General features: G+C 41.0%; 2 protein-coding genes across 2 annotated transcripts in view; one reads left to right on the top strand and one right to left on the bottom strand.

Annotated features, from left to right (window-relative positions):
- magl (MAX dimerization protein MGA-like) overlaps nucleotides 1-3,635 on the bottom strand; it is a 48,675-nt gene extending 45,040 nt beyond the window's left edge. Inside the window, exon 1 of the mRNA XM_047387416.1 lies at nucleotides 3,520-3,635. The gene's annotated coding sequence lies outside the window, so the exon portion shown is untranslated. The remainder of the gene's footprint in view (nucleotides 1-3,519) is intronic.
- A 94-nt stretch (nucleotides 3,636-3,729) lies between these two features.
- Nucleotides 3,730-20,416, top strand: part of LOC124881697 (bromo adjacent homology domain-containing 1 protein-like) — a 67,471-nt gene continuing 50,784 nt past the window's right edge. Inside the window, exon 1 of the mRNA XM_047387422.1 lies at nucleotides 3,730-4,334. The gene's annotated coding sequence lies outside the window, so the exon portion shown is untranslated. The remainder of the gene's footprint in view (nucleotides 4,335-20,416) is intronic.

Here is a 20,416-nt window from a genome sequence, read left to right as displayed (position 1 = left end):
ACAAGCGAGATTGGACTGAGTAAGAATCATTATAAATTTCTCAAAAGACAAGACACAAAAGAAAAGTGGTAGACCCCTGCCCCGCCATAATTATTCTAGTTGGAGGATCTGATGGATTGTCTGTGAAGATACAGACAGTTCTCGACCGAAATGAAGGGCCCTACTGATGGGGACTGCAGTCCAATAACCATGAGACTGTGCATCTGTGAGAGAAGGACTTAAAGAATAAAAACATCTTAAATGGCCAGGTTTTGTCCAGATTTTGGACTTTAGAAGCCAGCACCAAACATGCGATATTGAAACGTATTAGAACGTTTTATTCTCTGCGGAGAAAGAAAATATACAGGCAGTCCTGGTGACTTTCAACGTTACTGACATGACAAAAAGATGCCTCTGCAGATGTTTTCCACGTGGCACATGGAAGAGAATCTATCATGGTCTGGGAGCTTTTTCAGGTTCAGGTTGTGCAGGGACATCATAGCACAACTGGCTATCTGTATTGTTGCAGCAGGCATCTCTCTTGACGTAGGGGTTAGTCTAAAAGGTGATGATTGGGTCTTTCAATAGGGCAAAGCTGCAGTTCACAACACCCGTCTGGCAAAGGACTTCTTCCAAGAGAATAACATGGATCCCTCTTTTGAATCATGCTACATGGTCCCATGATCTGGATGTTTTTGTAACTTTTTTCCCAGTCTTAAGATTTTTGAACAGGGGCATACAGTCAATACTCCAGTGAATGTTGGGCTTGCCCCAGAATCTACTTCCAGTGGGACATGCCTGGAAAATGTCCAAAGGTAGGTGCCAGATCGGAATCAAATCAGCTGACTTCTTTGGATGTGGAGGAGCAGTACCTATACTCTGTAGTCCTCCAGGTGAGGGAGCTCCTCGCCTTCTTCTAAGAGTGAGTCTAGCCTCCCAATGAAGGAAGCTTATTTCAGCTTCTTGTATCAGGGTAGCCAATTCGAAAAAGAAACTGTATAGGGTCTCAAAGTCTGGATCTTCCAATAACTTTCATTAATAAGGTCATGCAAACAAAATACAGCAAGGTTTGCTACAGTTGATCATCACCTGCTTATTTGTATGAAGGTTTTGTGTCTACTAGACAAATAGTTAATGTATTGAATGTGAACTCCTACTGGAATTTTGCTATTTCCTGTAAAGTTTTCTGGCCTTAGTGCAACACAACAAAGCTCCCTTTTATATTCTCCAGGCTTTCTTTTTTGTGCATGCTTTTTTATATTCTGCATACAATAAAACCTGTTTTACAGTTCATTTGTAAGCCATTGATGAATTCAACTGACTGGATCACAGAACATGCTCTGCTTGACAATCATGTCATGTCACTTAAAAGTATTTGAGTAAATGGGACCTTAGATAATGTGCTCATTTTAAACATTTCCATTTTATTATTTTTGATTTCTGTTGTAAATCTATAAAGTTCTGCTGAGCTCAAAAGATGCATAAAGGTAAAAAATAATCAGGATATTATTTTCCTGTTTTTCATTTATGCAAATAGTGAAATCGATGAATACTTGGGTCAGGTAATAATCTTGTCTGCTGCTGACTTTTCGTGTATTTTATCCTAACTGGTGCAGAGAGATGAAAAATAAGGACATTGAACAGTTCACGTATACAGAGTGCGGAGCCTAATTAGCAAAAGGCTGTTTAACCCACTGTTATTTTCTCATTCAAAGCACTTTCACATGTAAGTCAGATTTACCCTTTTACACACAGATGCATGTACAATACAGTTATCTGTATGTAACTTAAGAGTTGAGTGTTGCCCTAAGACACATGGAAAAGTGGAAGCTGGAATCGAACTCACAACAGTTCGATTACCAGAAGACTACTCTTCAGTGTTTACAAGACTGCGGTTAGCTCTCTTGATCATATACAGCCAAATAAAAATCTACCTGCATGCAGCACTATTAGTGCATTTTCCTGGTACTCAAAGGTCAGATTTTCCAACTTCCAAGACAGTAATATGACAACTACGCCCCCAAAATTGGAATTTTGTCTAAAAGGATCAGTGGTCTAGCAACTCCCAGTTCGCTATCCAACATGGTTGCCACAGAAATAAAACACAGTGAAAATTATATATAATTTAATAATAGTATAAACTATTTAGTAGCACTGCTGATGGCATGTAGCTCAGTGAACCAGGGCTCCACAGAGTACACTATGTTCATGAACATGCTCCTTTAGTGTTGGAACTCACTTAATTTTCACAAATCTGTTGTTATCGATCCTACTGGTTTACAGCAAAACGCACTGAACTTGGAAATTGACGTATTCTCAGATCCAATCTCTGACTTCAGAGAAAATGAAACAGGCCATATGTAAACATCCAGCTTCATTAGCATTGAGCTTTTGTGGATAAGCTCCTAATTGAGGATGTCAAAGCCTGTCCACTGGACAACTGTTAAGGCATTCCCTTGATTATATAGGGCATAACATGGCTATTGCAGACATGGCACAGTTGGTACCAGCAAGAAAGCTGTGAGTTCATATTCCATCCCGGGGTCTTTCTGCATCGAGTTTGCATGTTCTCACATGCATGAGCCCTGTGGCTTCCTCACAAAGTCCAAAAACGTGTCTTGTGTGTGACTGGCTCTGTGATGGACTGGTGACCTGTCCATGGCCTTGTCCAACTACCACTTGAGATAACCATCCCCCCATTTGCAAGTATAAATGGGGATTGACAATGGATGAATAACATAACATTTCTGTGATTAAAAATTGTGTTTTTAACAGGTCTTGTGTAACATCTAAATTTAGTTACATTTGCTGTAAGCCCTTATTGGCAAAACGAACAGAACTAAATGGTTGAAATAAATGACTTTGTGTGATTGAATCTACAGACTGTTTCACAATGCACTTGAAGGAGGGATAAGGCTCCTTTTTGCCATCAATGTGTGTGTTGTGGAAGAACCAATGCAATTAGGGGAGTTGAAGTCAACCCGACCCTGTTACGTGATTGACTTGCCAAGCGAGGTAGTCACAATCCCCACCCCATCAGCTGACTTGCATGAGGGTGAGCCGGCTTCACACATGGAAGGAGTGATGTAGTGATGACATGGTTTGTGCAACCAACCAGCAGCAGGATTTGAAAGCATAAACAAGACTCAGAAATTATTTCTGATGAGAGAAGTAAAAAGGTGGGATATATAATCTAAATCTGAAGCGTTTGCTCTGCAGACAACAGGATCGCTATGCTCAGTTTGTTAGCCATTATTGCTAAGGGGAGCCTCCTAACAGATTTTATGAGTGGTGCTGATGTCAATGGCGTACCACACACACTGTCATCACACAAATGCTGATGTTTTTATGACGTGTTAAACATTCTTATATTTTTTCTAGGTTACCTCGTTGGATTGAATTATTTCAATGAATAAACTTTTTAAAGATATTCCAATCGACCTGCAACTGTATGGGAAGAGCTAGTGCACTTATTAGCCTATTCGATTTGCATTCAAGCTCTCCTGGGGCCCCCTAAACATTTGCAAAGTTCGGTTATACCTCAGTCCGGCCCCGACTTTTAGACACGCCGGTGCCTCCGGGCTTCCTCGCACTCATCACCGTGTCCAATTACTGCCACAGCGCATCCTTTCCAGAAAGTAAAGAGGGAAGCTACTGGCTCCGATGATGCGCCCCCCTCCCCGCCATGCCGCCTGCACTTACGCGTTGATTCCCCTTTAAAAAAAAAAAGGCACACCATGTTGCCATCACATGCTTCAGCGCAGAAAAGTAGGATGTTGATGTTGTGTCTGCTCTTGTGTCAAGCTCATTTGTCACTTATATTTTAAAAGAAGCGTAGGAAGACCTTTTCAGAGGATTTCTCGGCAACGCACGGCAGGAGGGGGGCTCAGCCCACCCAGTCTGTCAGCCAGTCGTGTTGTGCTGCCGCCGCCGCTGCTGTTGCTGCTGCTGCTAGTTGTTGTTCAGTAGCTGGTGCGCAAACGGAAAGCTGCGTTTTAATGCTAAGTGGCGGATGTAAAGCGACGTGTTGCGACCTTCTCGGAAACGGCAACTCTTTAAAGGTTTTGTTGGAAGAGTGGACGGGATAGCGTGGGGGGAAAAAACACCACCAGCAGAGCTCGGATAAAAAAGGAGTGTTGCCTTCTCTTACGGGAACTCAGTTGCTGTCTCTTTTCAGCTGAGGTCGTCTCTCGACTGGAGCGGGGAAACATCGGTGATATCTGAGATAATTCCCTTCAGTGGAGCTGCGAGGGTTAACCAGTCGGATGAGGGTTACCTTTTGATATAAAAAGGTTTTTTTTGTTCTGACGCCTGCGACAAGGAGAGGTAGTTGAGACACACAAACCTACGTTACGGTAAGTAGCGGGTGCTCCACATTACCTTCCCTCTTGGGTTGTATTTATTTATTTATATGTTTTATTCGGGCAGAGCTAGGGTTGCATGGCCAATTTTTCCGCTTATCTATCAATCTATCTATCTATCTATCTATCTATCTATCTATCTATCTATCTATCTATCTATCTATCTATCTATCTATCTATCTATCTATCTATCTAAAACATAAAAAATATATTATAAAAAAAAAAATATATATATATATATATATTTATATATATGAAATAAAAAAAAATAATATATATATATATAATAACCAGGATGCTGGAGTGTTGCACAATCGGACTGAATGTGTTGTTCCAGCACACAGCACAAGCGGAAAGCGATAATAGTACTTTATCCCCGAAAAGGAGTCCCACAAGATCAACCGCCTGGACCCTGTAGCTTCTGACATGGGTAATGTTATGTGTCTCTGCATGTTGGGGGTAACGGGGTGGTGGGATCGACGTGGAAAGGGTGTGCATGTGTGCTTGCGCGTTCACGTGGGATTTAAAACTTTATGGTGAATAGAGTGGCTTGTAGAAGTGTTAACACCCCTTGAACCACACACTTCAATTTATTTATTTTTGATAGCTACATGCTGCATTGTGGCGCAGTTGGTAGCACTGTTGCCTTGCAGCAAGAAGGTCCTGGCTTTGACTCCTGCCCCGGGGTCTTTCTGCATGGAGTTTTCAGGTTCTCCCCGTGCATGCGTGGATTCTCTCCGGATACTCTGGTTTCCTCCCACAGTCCAAAAACATGACTAAATGTTAATTGGCATGAATGAGTGTGTGCATGGTTGTCTGTCCTGTGTCTCTGTTGCCCTGCGATGGACTGGCGACCTATCCAGGGTGTACCCCGTCTCTCGCCCGTAGACCGCTTGAGATAGGCACCTGCTTCCCGGTGAACCTGTATGGAAGAAGCAGGTATAGAAGATGGATGTATGTGATACACTAACACAAAGTAGTGTATAATTTTGAAATGGAAGGAAAATTAATCCTTATTTTTTCTTTAGAAATAAAAATGAGAAAATAAAGTAGTGTGTGTGTTATTAAGTGTTTCACATCACATAGCAAATTTTAATGTAAGACGAAGATAACACTGGTAAACAGAGCACATTTCAAACAATGATTTAATTTTTTGAGAGAAAAAAAGCCATCCAGAAGTGGACGTGCTGTTGTGATTCAGATCATTGTCTGTAACCTTGAGCTAAAAGTCTCAAACTGATGGCTGGGATTTTCTGCTAGAGAGATAAAACTCACGGTTCCAAATTCACTCATGATTAATGTTTTTGTTATTTGTGAATGCTTGGTCTCACTGTGGTTTACTGGAGTCACAAAGCCTAAAAATGGCTTGCAACCCTTTCTAAACTGACGGATGTCAATGAGTTTCTTTCTAATTTGTTCTTTTGATCAAGACATGGTGTGTTGTTTTTGGAGAGCTCTGGCTTACCTCATTTTGTCCGAAAGGTTTTATTCAGAGGATTTCTTTATTCTACTTGTTCAGTAGCCATCAGGTCTGGCATTGACTGGAAAAACTCAAAAAACGTGGTATTGCCCAGTTAATTTGTTATTTAACTAGTGGAAGGGGGGCTTTTTCTCAAGAGCATTTAAAGAATTTTCAAATGATGCCAAGATCATTCATGTTGGTTAGAAATTAAGACAAACGTGGTGTTTTAAAAGCTGAAATTCTGGGGTAATTCACTGCCATCAAATTGCATATTAGCAGTTTCGAGGCAGTTCGCAAAAAGAATGCTTAATTAGAAAAAATTATTTTACATTTGCCATAAAGCCATCAACAAATATTCTTGCCTTTCTGCATTTCTAATTTTTCTTTTCTTTATCTAAACATGGCTGTACATGCACATATATGTACATACTGTTCCTTTTATCCTTTATTTTATTTCCTCTAAAGTTAACATTTTTATACTTGATTTCTGTATGCTGCAAGCTCTCGAAATCAGTCAATTTCCTTGTTTGTGCACCCAATCCTGGCCAATAACGCTAATTGTGATCCTTTGATGTTTTGTCTTTTTAAGTAGTTAAAATAAAAGTCAGTAAACTGACATGTAGCATTTCTTTTTACTCAGTCGAAAGCCCCCATTTGTAAAGTAGAATTATATTTTCATCTTTAAAACAATAAGTCCTTTTGCCCATGTTGTAGATGGAAAACCAGACCTTGCACAGGGTTATAAAGTGTTTGCCTCTGTATCAAATCTGTTTTTCAGTATATATTTATTTGAAAAAAAAAATTACCTAACAGATCATTTGGGTGATTAAAACAACTAACAACAATTTTTAAGGTACATCAAACACATTTATTTTGGTCTAAACTGAAACACTAAGCCTCAGTGTTTCCATAAATGAAAATAAAAGGCAAGAGACAACAAATACATTTGAATTATTTATTTACTTTACATTATTAATTGGTATTCATAAGACTGTATCCAGCAAAAGCAAATAAAACTCTGGACTTAAGGGGAAATTTTAAATGGAATTAATGTTTTTCTAAGGTACTTCATGTTTGTGGAATTTGTTTTGTGTGAATCGGGTGGAGCCTCTAATGAGCTATTGAAAATCCACTGAACAAAACTGGAGTAACCGGGTGCTGGTTTTGCTTTCTTTGCTCAGGTGAATGAAGAGGCTTCACAAATGCCAGAGCAATTAGCCCACATTGTAGTTTGTCTGTTCTGCCAATGAGCTCATTTAAACGGGTTATGCTGTTATAAGACATGACAGATAAACCCTCCCGGGGCCTTAGCTGATTCTCAGCACTGAGAGCAAAAAGTGATGTATGGAGTTATTCCTTTTGATCACTCCATTTTTTTTTCAGGACTAAAACCAAGATAGAAACCCAGAGCTCTTTATGAGATCAGTCAAATCTCAATAGCACTAGACTACATCTGCTGGTATTTATACTCTTTAGTCCTACAAGAAAACGTTGTCTCCTTCTTTTTTGGCTGTTCCCTTTTGTAATCACCACAGCAAACCCATTATCCCCCACTACCCATTTCTCCCAAAAAAAGCTAATGAATACAATAGCCAGAGAGCTTAAGAGAAAGCAAATACATTTGGAACATTAGAAATTATATTACAAATAACAATAACATGTATTTAAAGTATTGTTAAAAGTTTATAAACTATAAATACATTATCACACACACTTACATATTACATTTAATTCTTCTCATCATTTGCAATTTTAAAATGTTCAAAAAAGGCAGCCAAGCATGAAAAAAAGGAAGTAACAGAGGCAGATCGGTGAAAATAAAAGGTTTAATAAATACACAAAAACTTACAGGCAGACATGAAGTGGACAAAAAAGGCTTGGATATAAAACTGGCTTGGCAAAATACACACAGGTGAAGCTAGGAGACTGATTAGCAAAGGGCAGGTGGACCAAACGAAGCTGATTGCAAGCTGACTGTGGCAGGGAGTGGAAACAACATATAGGGGCTGAACAGAGATGCTAAAGGAATTTCTTACAGAACATAAACTACAATGCATGATGAACAGAATACAACAATAAGTAAGGAATAAAGGTGACATCTAGAAAACATACACAATAATCAGAACAAGAAGCTAAGCTTAAAGTAAATGAACCAAAGCACCACATGGAAAACAATCATGAACAAGGTCCAAAACAAATCCCAAATACCCTCAGATCATGACAATTTATAATGTTTCGCCACAATTATTCATAAATTTGTTCACCTAAATCTCCCTCCTTTGATCTTTAGTGACTCAAATGTTCAATATTTCATAGATTGTACCTACAGGACCATTATCTTGTGGTTTACATTTGAAAATTTCATCCAGGAGAGATGGAAATGGAAATGAAGGGACAAAAATCAATTTTACATGAAATGAAGTTTCTGAGCTGCAGATATCTAAAGAAATGTGTTTTAACAATATTAAGTATTAGTACTGTTTAAAAGTACTGAATGCATCCTCACATACATTGATTTAACTCCATACTTTAACTGTATCTTTAATGCTTCATCTGTGATAGATGGAGTGAACATGCAGTGTCTTTGAGGTGGTGCAACCAACAATAATGAAATGAGTGAAAAATGGTGTCTCAATCAAAATCAGCTATATTGCCAAACAAGGAATTTGACTCCGGTAGTGCTGGGCGATATGGAAAAAACCATATATCACGATATAGACTATATTATATCACAATAACGATATATATCACAATATACCCCCAATTTTTCTGTTATTCTCTGAAAAATATGACATAATAATATAATCGCTTACTTTTTTCCAACTTTATTTGAAAGTGACATTTTACGGAGCCCGCGAGGGGACATGGGGGATTTTTTTTCTTTTGTGTCCCCATGCAATACTTTTGCGTTCGCTCGCAAAAGTTGTTAAACACCTTGAGAAAGCTGTGCATTTTGGAACAGCAGCACAGATGAAAAACTGCTCACAAAACAAACAGCACAGATATGGCATTGGTATGGTTTATTTGTCATATGCAAGTTCACATGCAGTCAACAATGCGATTAAATGCTTACGATAAGAAGAACCGTTCAAATCACAATAAAAACAAAAGCACTAATGGCGTGCAAAAAAAAGTACACATCATGCAGCAGCAATAAGCAAATAAAGTGTCACCGATGTGGTTTCGTGCAGTATTATTGTCCAGAGTTCAGTAGTTTGACAGCTTGTGGATAATAACTGTCTTCAAGTCTGATTGAAGATCCTTTTATTTAAGGCCGATTTCAAAATAAAACTCAATAAATCTCAAAAACGGGTATAGTGTTTTTTCCATTTTTGCAGTTATCTAGTTTTGAAACTCTCCCACAAACTATGGCGAGCGAACGCAAACATAATGTGTGGGGACGGAAAAGAAAAAAAAATCCCCCATGTCCCCTTGCGAGCTCCGTAACATTTAACTGAACTGTCACAAATGAGAAAAATACATTTTAGTGCAGCAATATACAGGTCCTTCTCAAAATATTAGCATATTGTGATAAAGTTCATTATTTTCCATAATGTCATGATGAAAATTGAACATTCATATATTTTAGATTCATTGCACACTAACTGAAACATTTCAGGTCTTTTATTGTCTTAATACGGATGATTTGGGCATACAGCTCATGAATACCCAAAATTCCTATCTCACAAAATTAGCATATCATTAAAAGGGTCTCTAAACAAGCTATGAACCTAATCATCTGAATCAACGAGTTAACTCTAAACACCTGCAAAAGATTTCTGAGGCCTTTAAAACTCCCAGCCTGGTTCATCACTCAAAACCCCAATCATGGGTAAGACTGCCGACCTGACTGCTGTCCAGAAGGCCACTATTGACACCCTCAAGCAAGAGGGTAAGACACAGAAAGAAATTTCTGAACGAATAGGCTGTTCCCAGAGTGCTGTATCAAGGCACCTCAGTGGGAAGTCTGTGGGAAGGAAAAAGTGTGGCAGAAAACGCTGCACAACGAGAAGAGGTGACCGGACCCTGAGGAAGATTGTGGAGAAGGGCCGATTCCAGACCTTGGGGGACCTGCAGAAGCAGTGGACTGAGTCTGGAGTAGAAACATCCAGAGCCACCGTGCACAGGCGTGTGCAGGAAATGGCCTACAGGTGCCGCATTCCCCAGGTCAAGCCACTTTTGAACCAGAAACAGCGGCAGAAGCACCTGACCTGGGCTACAGAGAAGCAGCACTGGACTGTTGCTCAGTGGTCCAAAGTACCTTTTTCGGATGAAAGCAAATTCTGCATGTCATTCGGAAATCAAGGTGCCAGAGTCTGGAGGAAGACTGGGGAGAAGGAAATGCCAAAATGCCAGAAGTCCAGTGTCAAGTACCCACAGTCAGTGATGGTCTGGGGTGCCGTGTCAGCTGCTGGTGTTGGTCCACTGTGTTTTATCAAGGGCAGGGTCAATGCAGCTAGCTATCAGGAGATTTTGGAGCACTTCATGCTTCCATCTGCTGAAAAGCTTTATGGAGATGAAGATTTCATTTTTCAGCATGACCTGGCACCTGCTCACAGTGTCAAAACCACTGGTAAATGGTTTACTGACCATGGTATCACTGTGCTCAATTGGCCTGCCAACTCTCCTGACCTGAACCCCATAGAGAATCTGTGGGATATTGTGAAGAGAACGTTGAGAGACTCAAGACCCAACACTCTGGATGAGCTAAAGGCCGCTATCGAAGCATCCTGGGCCTCCATAAGACCTCAGCAGTGCCACAGGCTGATTGTCTCCATGCCACGCCGCATTGAAGCAGTCATTTCTACCAAAGGATTCCCGACCAAGTATTGAGTGCATAACTGTACATGATTATTTGAAGGTTGACGTTTTTTGTATTAAAAACACTTATTTTATTGGTTGGATGAAATATGCTAATTTTGTGAGATAGGAATTTTGGGTTTTCATGAGCTGTATGCCAAAATCATCCGTATTAAGACAATAAAAGACCTGAAATATTTCAGTTAGTGTGCAATGAATCTAAAATATATGAATGTTAAATTTTCATCATGACATTATGGAAAATAATGAACTTTATCACAATATGCTAAGATTTTGAGAAGGACCTGTATGTGTATCAAATGACAACAGATGAGGCAGAGGTAGAGCTGCAGTAGCAGCTTCTTAAACCCAAAATGTATCCAAATCACAGATATACCCCCCATTTTGGTAAAAGAGCTTCTTCAATTCAATTCAATTCAAAGATACTTTATTGATCCCCAAGGGGAAATTAGAATTCCAGTACAACCCATCCAAACATACATCATGACACAAGACAAGGGGGGGGACGGGTCACCGAGGCTTTGCTGCCCACTCTAGCCCATGCTAGATGTGAAAAGAGGCCACATTAGGTAAGTAGAGGGAAAAAATCATATTTCACACTTTATCCTTAGCAGGATACAGTTTGAGATTGCAAAAAACCTCAGCACAAAGAAGCAACAAGTTTACAAAACAACATCATGCTGGGAACGGTGAAGGTGGTGTGAGGGGTGCATATGTTTATCTTGAGCATGTGTGTGTGTGCAAGTGAGTGTGTGCAAGTGAGTCCATTAAGCACTGTCACAGAGGCCATTGTCCTTGATGGTTCGTTGGAATGTACATCAACCGGCCACAAAGTTCTGAGCAGGTCCACAGATGTCCTCAGGGAAGGGAGGGGGCAGAGGGTTGCCTGCGTACCTGTCTCTGTTTGTTGCAACCCCGGGTATGTGACTTCAGCCTCTGTCGCCTCCATCATTCAGCACTCATGAGTTAAATAACGTAAAGCCTGTCGCAAACCGGCATGTGAGTCACATAACGTAAAGCAGCGTCATGTCGCAAAATCACAAGATGGAGCTTCTTTGTGAAAAACCTATTTTTTATTCTTGTTTATCACATATATAAACTGAGTGTATGCAAAGAGACAACACTAATAAATTCATTGTAGCCTACTTTATGAAATATGTGCTTGAATAATTGATAAAATGATGTTAGAAATGATAGAAGAGAAGTCCCCACGATATGTATTGTCTTATCGCCCAGCACTAGACTCTGGTACGCTTTGCTCTCAGTGAAGATTTTCTTTGTTTTGTTTTATATAATAATGGAAATAAAAAATATTTTTTTAGATGTATAAGTGATGTACAAGTGAGTTTACAAGAAAATATAATGTCAGATCAGTCCAAGTATGCATGGTGTTGTTCTGGAACTCTGACTGTCAAGTGTTCATCAGAGAAACAGCCTGGGGAAGGAAACTGACTCTGTGGCAGCTGGTTTTAGTAGACAGCTCTCTGTAGCACCAACCTGAAGGTAAAAGTCTAAACAGTTTGTGTGCAGGATGTGTGGGGTCAGAGGTTTTAGCTGCCCTTTTCCTGACCCTAGACCTGTATAAGTCCTAGATAGAGGAAAGGTCAGCCCAGATGATTCTCTCTGTAGACCTGATTGTTTTTTGCAGTCTGGACCTCTCCTGTTTTGTGGATGAGCCAAACCACACTGAGATGGAGGAACACAGGACAGACTGAATTATGGAAGTGTAGAAGATGACCAGCAGCTCCTGTGGAAGTACGAACTTCTTGAGTTGCCTTAGGAAGTAAAGCCTCTGCTGGGCCTTCTTCTGAACATTGTCTATGTGTGAGGACCATCTCCGGTCTCGACAAATGGTGGTTCCTAGAAACCAGAAGTGGTCCAGAGCAGATACAGTGTTGTTTATGGTGAGGGGGGTATGTGGGGTGGTGTTCTCCGAAGGTCTGCCATCATCTCCACAGTCTTGAGTGGGTTAAGTTCCAGTTGGTTCTGACCAAACCAGTGTACCAACCGATCCACCTCCTGTCTGTATGGAGACTCATCACTGTCCAGATTAATAACAGTGGTGTCATCTGTGAACTTCAGGAGTTTCACAGACTGAAATGCAATCATTTGTGCAGAGGGAGAAGAGGAGTGGGGACAGAACACACCCCTGGGTGGTGGTTGAGGTGATGTAGGATGAAGCATAGTCCCAAGTGGATTGCATCATCTGCCAACCTGTTTGGCTGGTAGGCAAACTACAGGGGGTCTAGCAGGGGGCCTGTAATGTCCTTCAGGTGCTTTAACACCAGTTGCTCAAAGGATTTCATGACCACAGACATCAGGGTGATAAGCCTGTAGTCATTTAATCCTGTGATGGTGGGTTTCTTGGGTACTGGGATGATGGTGGAGCGTTTGAAGTAGGAGGGAACCTCACACAGCTCCAGTGACTTGTTTAAGATCTCAGTGAAGATGGGTGCCAGTTGGTCAGCGCAGGCTCTCAGGCATGATGGGGAGACATTATCAGGTCCTGAGGCCTTCTTTGTTTTCAGGCGCTGAAAGCCTATTTACATCTTCTTCTGAGATCCTTAGTGCAGGCAGGGGGTCTGAAGGTAGGGGGGTGGTTGGTGTATGGAAAGAATTTGTGTCTGAATGGGATGTGGAGAAGTTGGGTTGAGTTGTGAACTGCTGCTTTTCATACCTGCATTAGAAACCATTCAACTGATTTGCCAGGCGAGGATTAGGGTTGGGGGAATGGCTCCTGTAGGCAGTCAGGTTTGTCAAACCATTCCAAACTGCAGGACGTCTCTTTCTCAGAAGCTTTTCTTTAGCTTCTCACTGTAGCTTATCTTTGCTGCTTTGATCTCCTTTGTCAGTTTGTTCCTGGCCTGCTTATACAGGGCCCGGTCCCCACTGCTGTGAACCTCTTCCCTCTGTAAATAAAACAGTTTACAGTTCATGAGAAATGACTCCAGGTCAGGACTACAGGACTACAGGTCAGAACTACATGTCTTCTTCAACACTTTGATATCTCTGCACCAACCTTAATTTATATAAAAGCAGATTCCACCTCCACGCTGTTTTCCTGATAAGTCCGCGTTGCTGTCCGCTCTGAACAGCTGAAAGCCTGGTATCCAAAGTGCGCAGTCCGGGGTGTTCTCACTCAGCTTCGTAAAGCAGAGGGCGGCCGCAGAGGTTCGCATTTTTACAGGTGAGAAAAAGCAATTCGTCCATCTTGTTGGCCACTTTAATTTCTACGTTGGAAATTGGTTTTTCCAAACTATCCAAACTAAAAACTATGTCTTGATCCAAAATAGGCAAATTGATATTTTGAAACCAATTCTCAATAACCAAAAAGTTAATATATGTGAGGAGGAACTGTGCAATGTCTGGTAGAATAAAAAAAAACCATTGTGTTTACATCTATATTGTCAGTAGATATTACCCCCTTATTTCTAATTTGAGTGATTGACTGTACACTGCATCCTGCTCCTCTATATCATTAGCTATTTTAGTAGCTAATAGCTGTTTGAAGTTTTTTTTGCCTAGATTTTTGGTTGCTCTGGGTTACGTATAGGAAATCCCATCATATCAAATAATTATAATTATTATTTGATATGATGGGAATCTGCTAACCATAGGCTAATGGTTGTTGCATTAATTCAAAGTCAAGTGCTTCCCCTAATTTTCCACAGATGTATATTGGAGATGACTAGGCAAGATTTTGACCCATTTTATTAAATGTGAAGTACAAAGCAGTACCTGAAGCATTTAAACCACTCAAGTAGACATGGGATGAGCACTGGAAAAACCCTCTACAGCTTTGCTATCAAACTTTTGTTTGTTTCAAAACACATAAGTGTTGGCAAAACATACTCGGTGAATGAAATTTAATGGGCACTGTTGATAAATAAATATGACATGTATGAATAATGGTGGGACTTTTAGGAATAGTACTGGATGGAGGTGTGATCCTTCAATAATTGGAGCACACTCTCCAGTCCCCTTTCTTAAAAAATTGGGACTGCCACTCCAGTCTTCAGTGACTTACCACAGTGATGGAATCGAAATTCTCCTGAGACTTCAGGCTCTGCCTCCTCTGCAGAGGACATGGTGGCCGGATTGAGGAGATCTTTAACGTGCTCCTTGCATAGTACAATGATGTCCTCAGTCCTTTTCCTGCCACCCAACTTGGATGGTGCCTGATCCCAATGTTCCTCTCTGTAGATGGTGGGCCAACATAGAAGGTGCTTCCTGTAGCTTCTTCGGACTGTGCCCGGCCAAGCCCCAGGAGCCAATTCTCAACCATCAGACGCTCGCCGGCGAGCTCTTACCCCTAGGTCTGCTGCCAGGAGGTTGCCCCACTCTCCCGCGGTTCACCTTTTTCTGTGGTCACCCATTTCATCGGGATCTATGAATCGCTTTAGCTGTAGCTCCGGACAACATAGTCCTCAGGATCATTGGTACACAAACCCTCCACCACGTTAGGGTGGCGAGTCAATAGCATGGGAACTTTAATGTGTAAACTAAAAAATTAAACTTGTATGTTTAAAATTATGGTGAACAAAATTCTAGAAAGAGTAACAACCTCAGCAGACTTGTTTTTGTTTATTTCGCCTCACAACCCTTTTCAATAATATTAAAACCTGGCGCACCAGTGGTCTGTCCAAGTTTGAATCTGTAGCCTTTAGTCAGGGGAAATAGAAATGTTGGTTAGTTAAAGACATTTCTAAAAGATCTCGGTTGGCTACTCCTTTGCACATAGTTTGCAACTGGTGACTGTTAGCCTTTTATGAGTTTTCTTGGAGTGTTAAAATAAATAGTTATGACAAAAGGCAAGGTGCACCTTCGATCTGGAGCATTCGGGTGCCAAGTTAGAAAGACATCAGCAATGATCTTGGAGAAGCAGTTGTTGGCCGTCAATCTGGAAATGGCTGTTTCCAAACTCTTTTTTCTCATTATAGAGAGAGAGAAATTTTTTGCAAGTGGGAAATCCTGATTGCTAGTACCTTCAGTAGTGGATGTCAAAGCAAATCCCCCCCAAAGTTAAACTGTTTAGTGATCGTAGTTAGTGTTAGCATGTTAAATGCTAAACATTATGACATTAGAATAAAAAAACCTTAAACATTATGGCTCATTTGAATATGTTTCCTCTTCTACGAAAAGAATATTGCAGTAAGGCTTATATTTGCATCTGAACGAACTGCATGACTTCTGGGACAACTTCCTGTGAACATAGTAGACCAAAGTAGAGAAGTCTGGCCAAAATGCCCGGCGCCATGCTGGGGGAAAACCAAACACAGTGTGTTAGCACCTTATACCAACTGTCACGGGTGGTGGTTGAGGGCTTGTTTTGCAGCCACAGGACCTGGGCACCTTGTAATCACTGAGTTGACCATGGACTCTAAATAGGATAGCATCCTCATGTCAGATGAAGGCCAGTTGAACTTTGGTCATGCAGCTGGAGAGTAATTTCATAAAACAAGAGTGGGTTGAAATTCTCCACAACAGTCTGGGAAACTTAATAACCTAAAAAAGTGCTTTTCTGTATTAAAAAGCACTTATTTTAGTTATCGCTGCTACAGATGGCTAAAATGACTTTGCTTTTTGGCTTTGTCTTTGTTTGATAAATAATGACAGGGTAGTGGCTGGTAGTGACCTGATACTTTTTACCGTTGCATCCAAAGAGGTTTTACTTCTTTTTAGCATGACTGTATGATTTGTTTTCTGCCAAATGTATTTTTTTGGGCTGAAATGAAGCAGTCGTGCAGTGCACTGATCTTCCAGGCCACTCCCTGTGGTATACATCTCTATTATAGTTGAACATTAATCTTTTAAAAGGTATTTTTAACAGACTTCCTTTACCTTCTTTACCAGATTTTTCACGTTGAGCTAACAGACTGCGCCCCATTTTACTGAGCCATAAATGTCATAGAATTTAATGTGGAAGTCCTCTAATGACTCACACCTAGACCTGTTATTTTATAGCTATGCAGGTCTAATAGGTGAGCCATAAAAGCAATCCAGGGTGAATTAGGAAGGGATTCCTGCCAACAGATAAAATTCAAAGCTTAAATTAAGTATAAAATACTTGTAATTACAGTTGTTCTTGACTTGTTATATAAAACATATGTGTTTATTTTCGGTTCCTTTATCCCAGCTCTGGGCATTAACTAATAATCCTTTGCAAAAGCCTGTACACAAGGAAATAGCATCCGATCCCCCTGCCTCAGCCCACAGGTGTATTCATTCTTTCATCCTTAACTGCCACATGTCAAAGATGCCCCTGTCTCCCACAGGTATGGATCATAGACAGTTATTACACTTAAAAAAAAAGTACAAATATGCTCTGCTCTGCCTGAAAACCTGTTTTGTGCCCTGAAATGATCTTTTGACTTTCTGTCAACCCAAAGCTGCTTCTTCCTGTCTATCTTTGTTGTCATTGTCAGTAATGAGTCTGAGACAGTCTACGGTGCCCTCTAATTGGAGGTGTGAACAATTGAAACCAAATCAGTACTAAAAACAAAAGTTCAGCTGCTGTCATCAGCAGCTCGCATGGTTGGATTTTGCTCGTTTACCAATGCCGGCGGCGAATAAAACAAGCACACCCCAAAGAATGCAGTGATGTCACAGTCATACACTACCATTCTATTAGTTGGGACTGTTACCCAGGGAGCCAATGGCGAGAGGACAGAATAGGAGAGACGTTCCCATGTCTGTGTGTACCAGTCAAAAGTCAATCATTTTGAAGAAGCTCAAAACGTGAAAGGGATGCTTGACTGACCACGGCATAAAGTGCATTGCAATAGTCTTGATGAGTTCAGATAATGCATTTATTATTCGACAAAATTGGCTTAAATATTGCTATTTGCCTTAACTGAAAGAAACTGTGAAGAGGAAATAAAAAACAAAAACTAAGCAGAAAAGTTTTAAGGGAGAGCAATAGAATATTTTGCTTAGGAAACAAGGACTGCACTTAAACTGAAAATCTAAGCTTTTGTGTCTTGGAAGGAGAACTTGTCGATACAGTCCCACCACTTCCATTCAGCTTTTAGCTCAGATGTGTCACATCATCACATGTAGGTTTCACAGGGGACCCCCTGCTTTTGTCTGGATGGAAAGATGTTAGCTGCCAACACCTCTCGTTCATCCAACTGGATTCAGTGGCGTTCCAATGGAGCCAGTGAAAACCAAAAACACTGTTTAAATAATTACGTTAAATGCAAATATTTAGCTGTTGCGCTCCATTTTTCTTTTTTTTTAAAGATATTTTTTTTGGCACTAGTGGCCTTTATTTTTGTATTTTTTGACAGTAGGCAGACAGGAAAGAGGGGTAGAGAGAGGGGGAGACATTCGGCAAATGCCGCCGGGTCCAGGACTCGAACCCTGGACACCCACTTTGAGGACTATAGCCTCTGCATAAGGTCGCACGCTTTCACCCCTACACCATCAGCGCCACGCCCCTCCATTTTTTTAAAAGCTTCTGCTCTTTTACTTGTTTTGAGTTCAAGTTTTGTACCTGATGTTTTCTGAAAATGTTCCCAGTGGGTAACTACTAGACAAAAAGGCTGAACCAATGTTGTCTCTATGCATCACAGGTAAAGCAAAGGGCCTACAGTATTTACATTTTTATCTTTAAGGATATTGTTACTGCTGCTTCTGTTTCCTGCATTCTTCATCTTCTTGCAGATAGTTTGTCCTTATTCTCCAAAATGGTGACCATGAACCAAATGTACTTTTTTTTTTATAGAAGTCAAGCAGAGAAAGCATTTCCAACAAAATCTGGACTGGAGTCCTTTTTGAGGAAGCATTTGAAACAAAGTCTTCACTGTGTTTAACATTCTCTTGACTGATTTATATCGGTGAAATCTATTGTTACAATTCATATTCACTAAGGGTTTTGCTTCAAGGATATCTGTGTTTAAATGGCTATTCATTAAGCCTTTTCCAGTTTCCCACTCAGATATTTCATACACCACTGTTATATTTATCTCTCTCTCTCTCTCTATATATATATATATACAGGGGTTGGACAATGAAACTGAAACACCTGTCATTTTAGTGTGGGAGGTTTCATGGCTAAATTGGACCAGCCTGGTAGCCAGTCTTCCTTGATTGCACATTGCACCAGTAAGAGCAGAGTGTGAAGGTTCAATTAGCAGGGTAAGAGCACAGTTTTGCTCAAAATATTGAAATGCACACAACATTATGGGTGACATACCAGAGTTCAAAAGAGGACAAATTGTTGGTGCACGTCTTGCTGGCGCATCTGTGACCAAGACAGCAAGTCTTTGTGATGTATCAAGAGCCACGGTATCCAGGGTAATGTCAGCATACCACCAAGAAGGACGAACCACATCCAACAGGATTAACTGTGGACGCAAGAGGAAGCTGTCTGAAGGGATGTTCAGGTGCTAACCCGGATTGTATCCAAAAAACATAAAACCACGACTGCCCAAATCACAGCAGAATTAAATGTGCACCTCAACTTTCCTGTTTCCACCAGAACTGTCCATCAGGAGCTCCACAGGGTCAATATACACGGCCAGGCTGCTATAGCCAAACCTTTGGTCACTCATGCCAATGCCAAACGTCGGTTTCAATGGTGCAAGGAGCGCAAATCTTGGGCTGTGGACAATGTGAAACATGTATTGTTCTCTGATGAGTCCACCTTTACTGTTTTCCCCACATCTGGAAGAGTTACGGTGTGGAGAAGCCCCAAAGAAGCGTACCACCCAGACTGTTGCATGCCCAGAGTGAAGCATGGAGGTGGATCAGTGATGGTTTGTGCTGCCTTATCATGGCATTCCCTTGGCCCAAAACTTGTGCTAGATGGGCGCGTCACTGCCAAGGACTACCGAACCATTCTTGAGGACCATGTGCATCCAATGGTTCAAACATTGTATCCTGAAGGCGGTGCCGTGTATCAGGATGACAATGCACCAATACACACAGCAAGACTGGTGAAAGATTGGTTTGATGAACATGAAAGTGAAGTTGAACATCTCCCATGGCCTGCACAGTCACCAGATCTAAATATTATTGAGCCACTTTGGGGTGTTTTGGAGGAGCGAGTCAGGAAACGTTTTCCTCCACCAGTATCACATAGTGACCTGGCCACTATCCTGCAAGAAGAATGGCTTAAAATCCCTCTGACCATTGTGCAGGACTTGTATATGTCATTCCCAAGACAAATTGACGCTGTATTGGCCGCAAAAGGAGGCCCTACACCATACTAATAAATTATTGTGGTCTAAAACCAAGTGTTTCAGTTTCATTGTCCAACCCCTGTATATTTGCTGGTGTTTCAGCAAATATACAGCAAATATTTGCTGGTGTTTGAGCGACCCTGTACAGGCATCGTCTGATAAGGAGCAAGATTACTGTCATGGTTGCCTGATTTTATTGAGAAAAGATTGTTCTTGTTTATTTGCTCCTCTGGTTGTTACATCTGTCTCACCTTGCTAGTTTGGCAGCTGGCCTTTTGGTCATGTTCTTCAGAGGAATAATACTGTGCTTTAGCTGTAATTTTGTAATTAACCTCCTATGACCTCTTTAGTATTAAACCTCTGTCCTAATAGCTGAAGTTATGTTCATTGCCCTGCCAGGTCCAGGGAGCTTCTGACATTTTTATGCCTGCGATCAGGTCTAAATCTGTGGGTGAGGTAAACTGAGTCTGTTGGGCCAGCAATCCCTCTCTCAGACCTTGGAGTTTGCTGTAGGTGTGTCTCTTTTTGTGCCGGTGTATGTCTGCGAACATAGTTGCTTTCCTGGGGAGCTGGGAAAAACAAATCGACCACCCACTCTTCTTATAGTC

The sequence above is a fragment of the Girardinichthys multiradiatus genome, chromosome 15 (assembly GCF_021462225.1).
Source record: "Girardinichthys multiradiatus isolate DD_20200921_A chromosome 15, DD_fGirMul_XY1, whole genome shotgun sequence".
Taxonomy (NCBI): domain Eukaryota; kingdom Metazoa; phylum Chordata; class Actinopteri; order Cyprinodontiformes; family Goodeidae; genus Girardinichthys; species Girardinichthys multiradiatus.
This window is presented reverse-complemented; position numbering and strand designations above follow the sequence as displayed.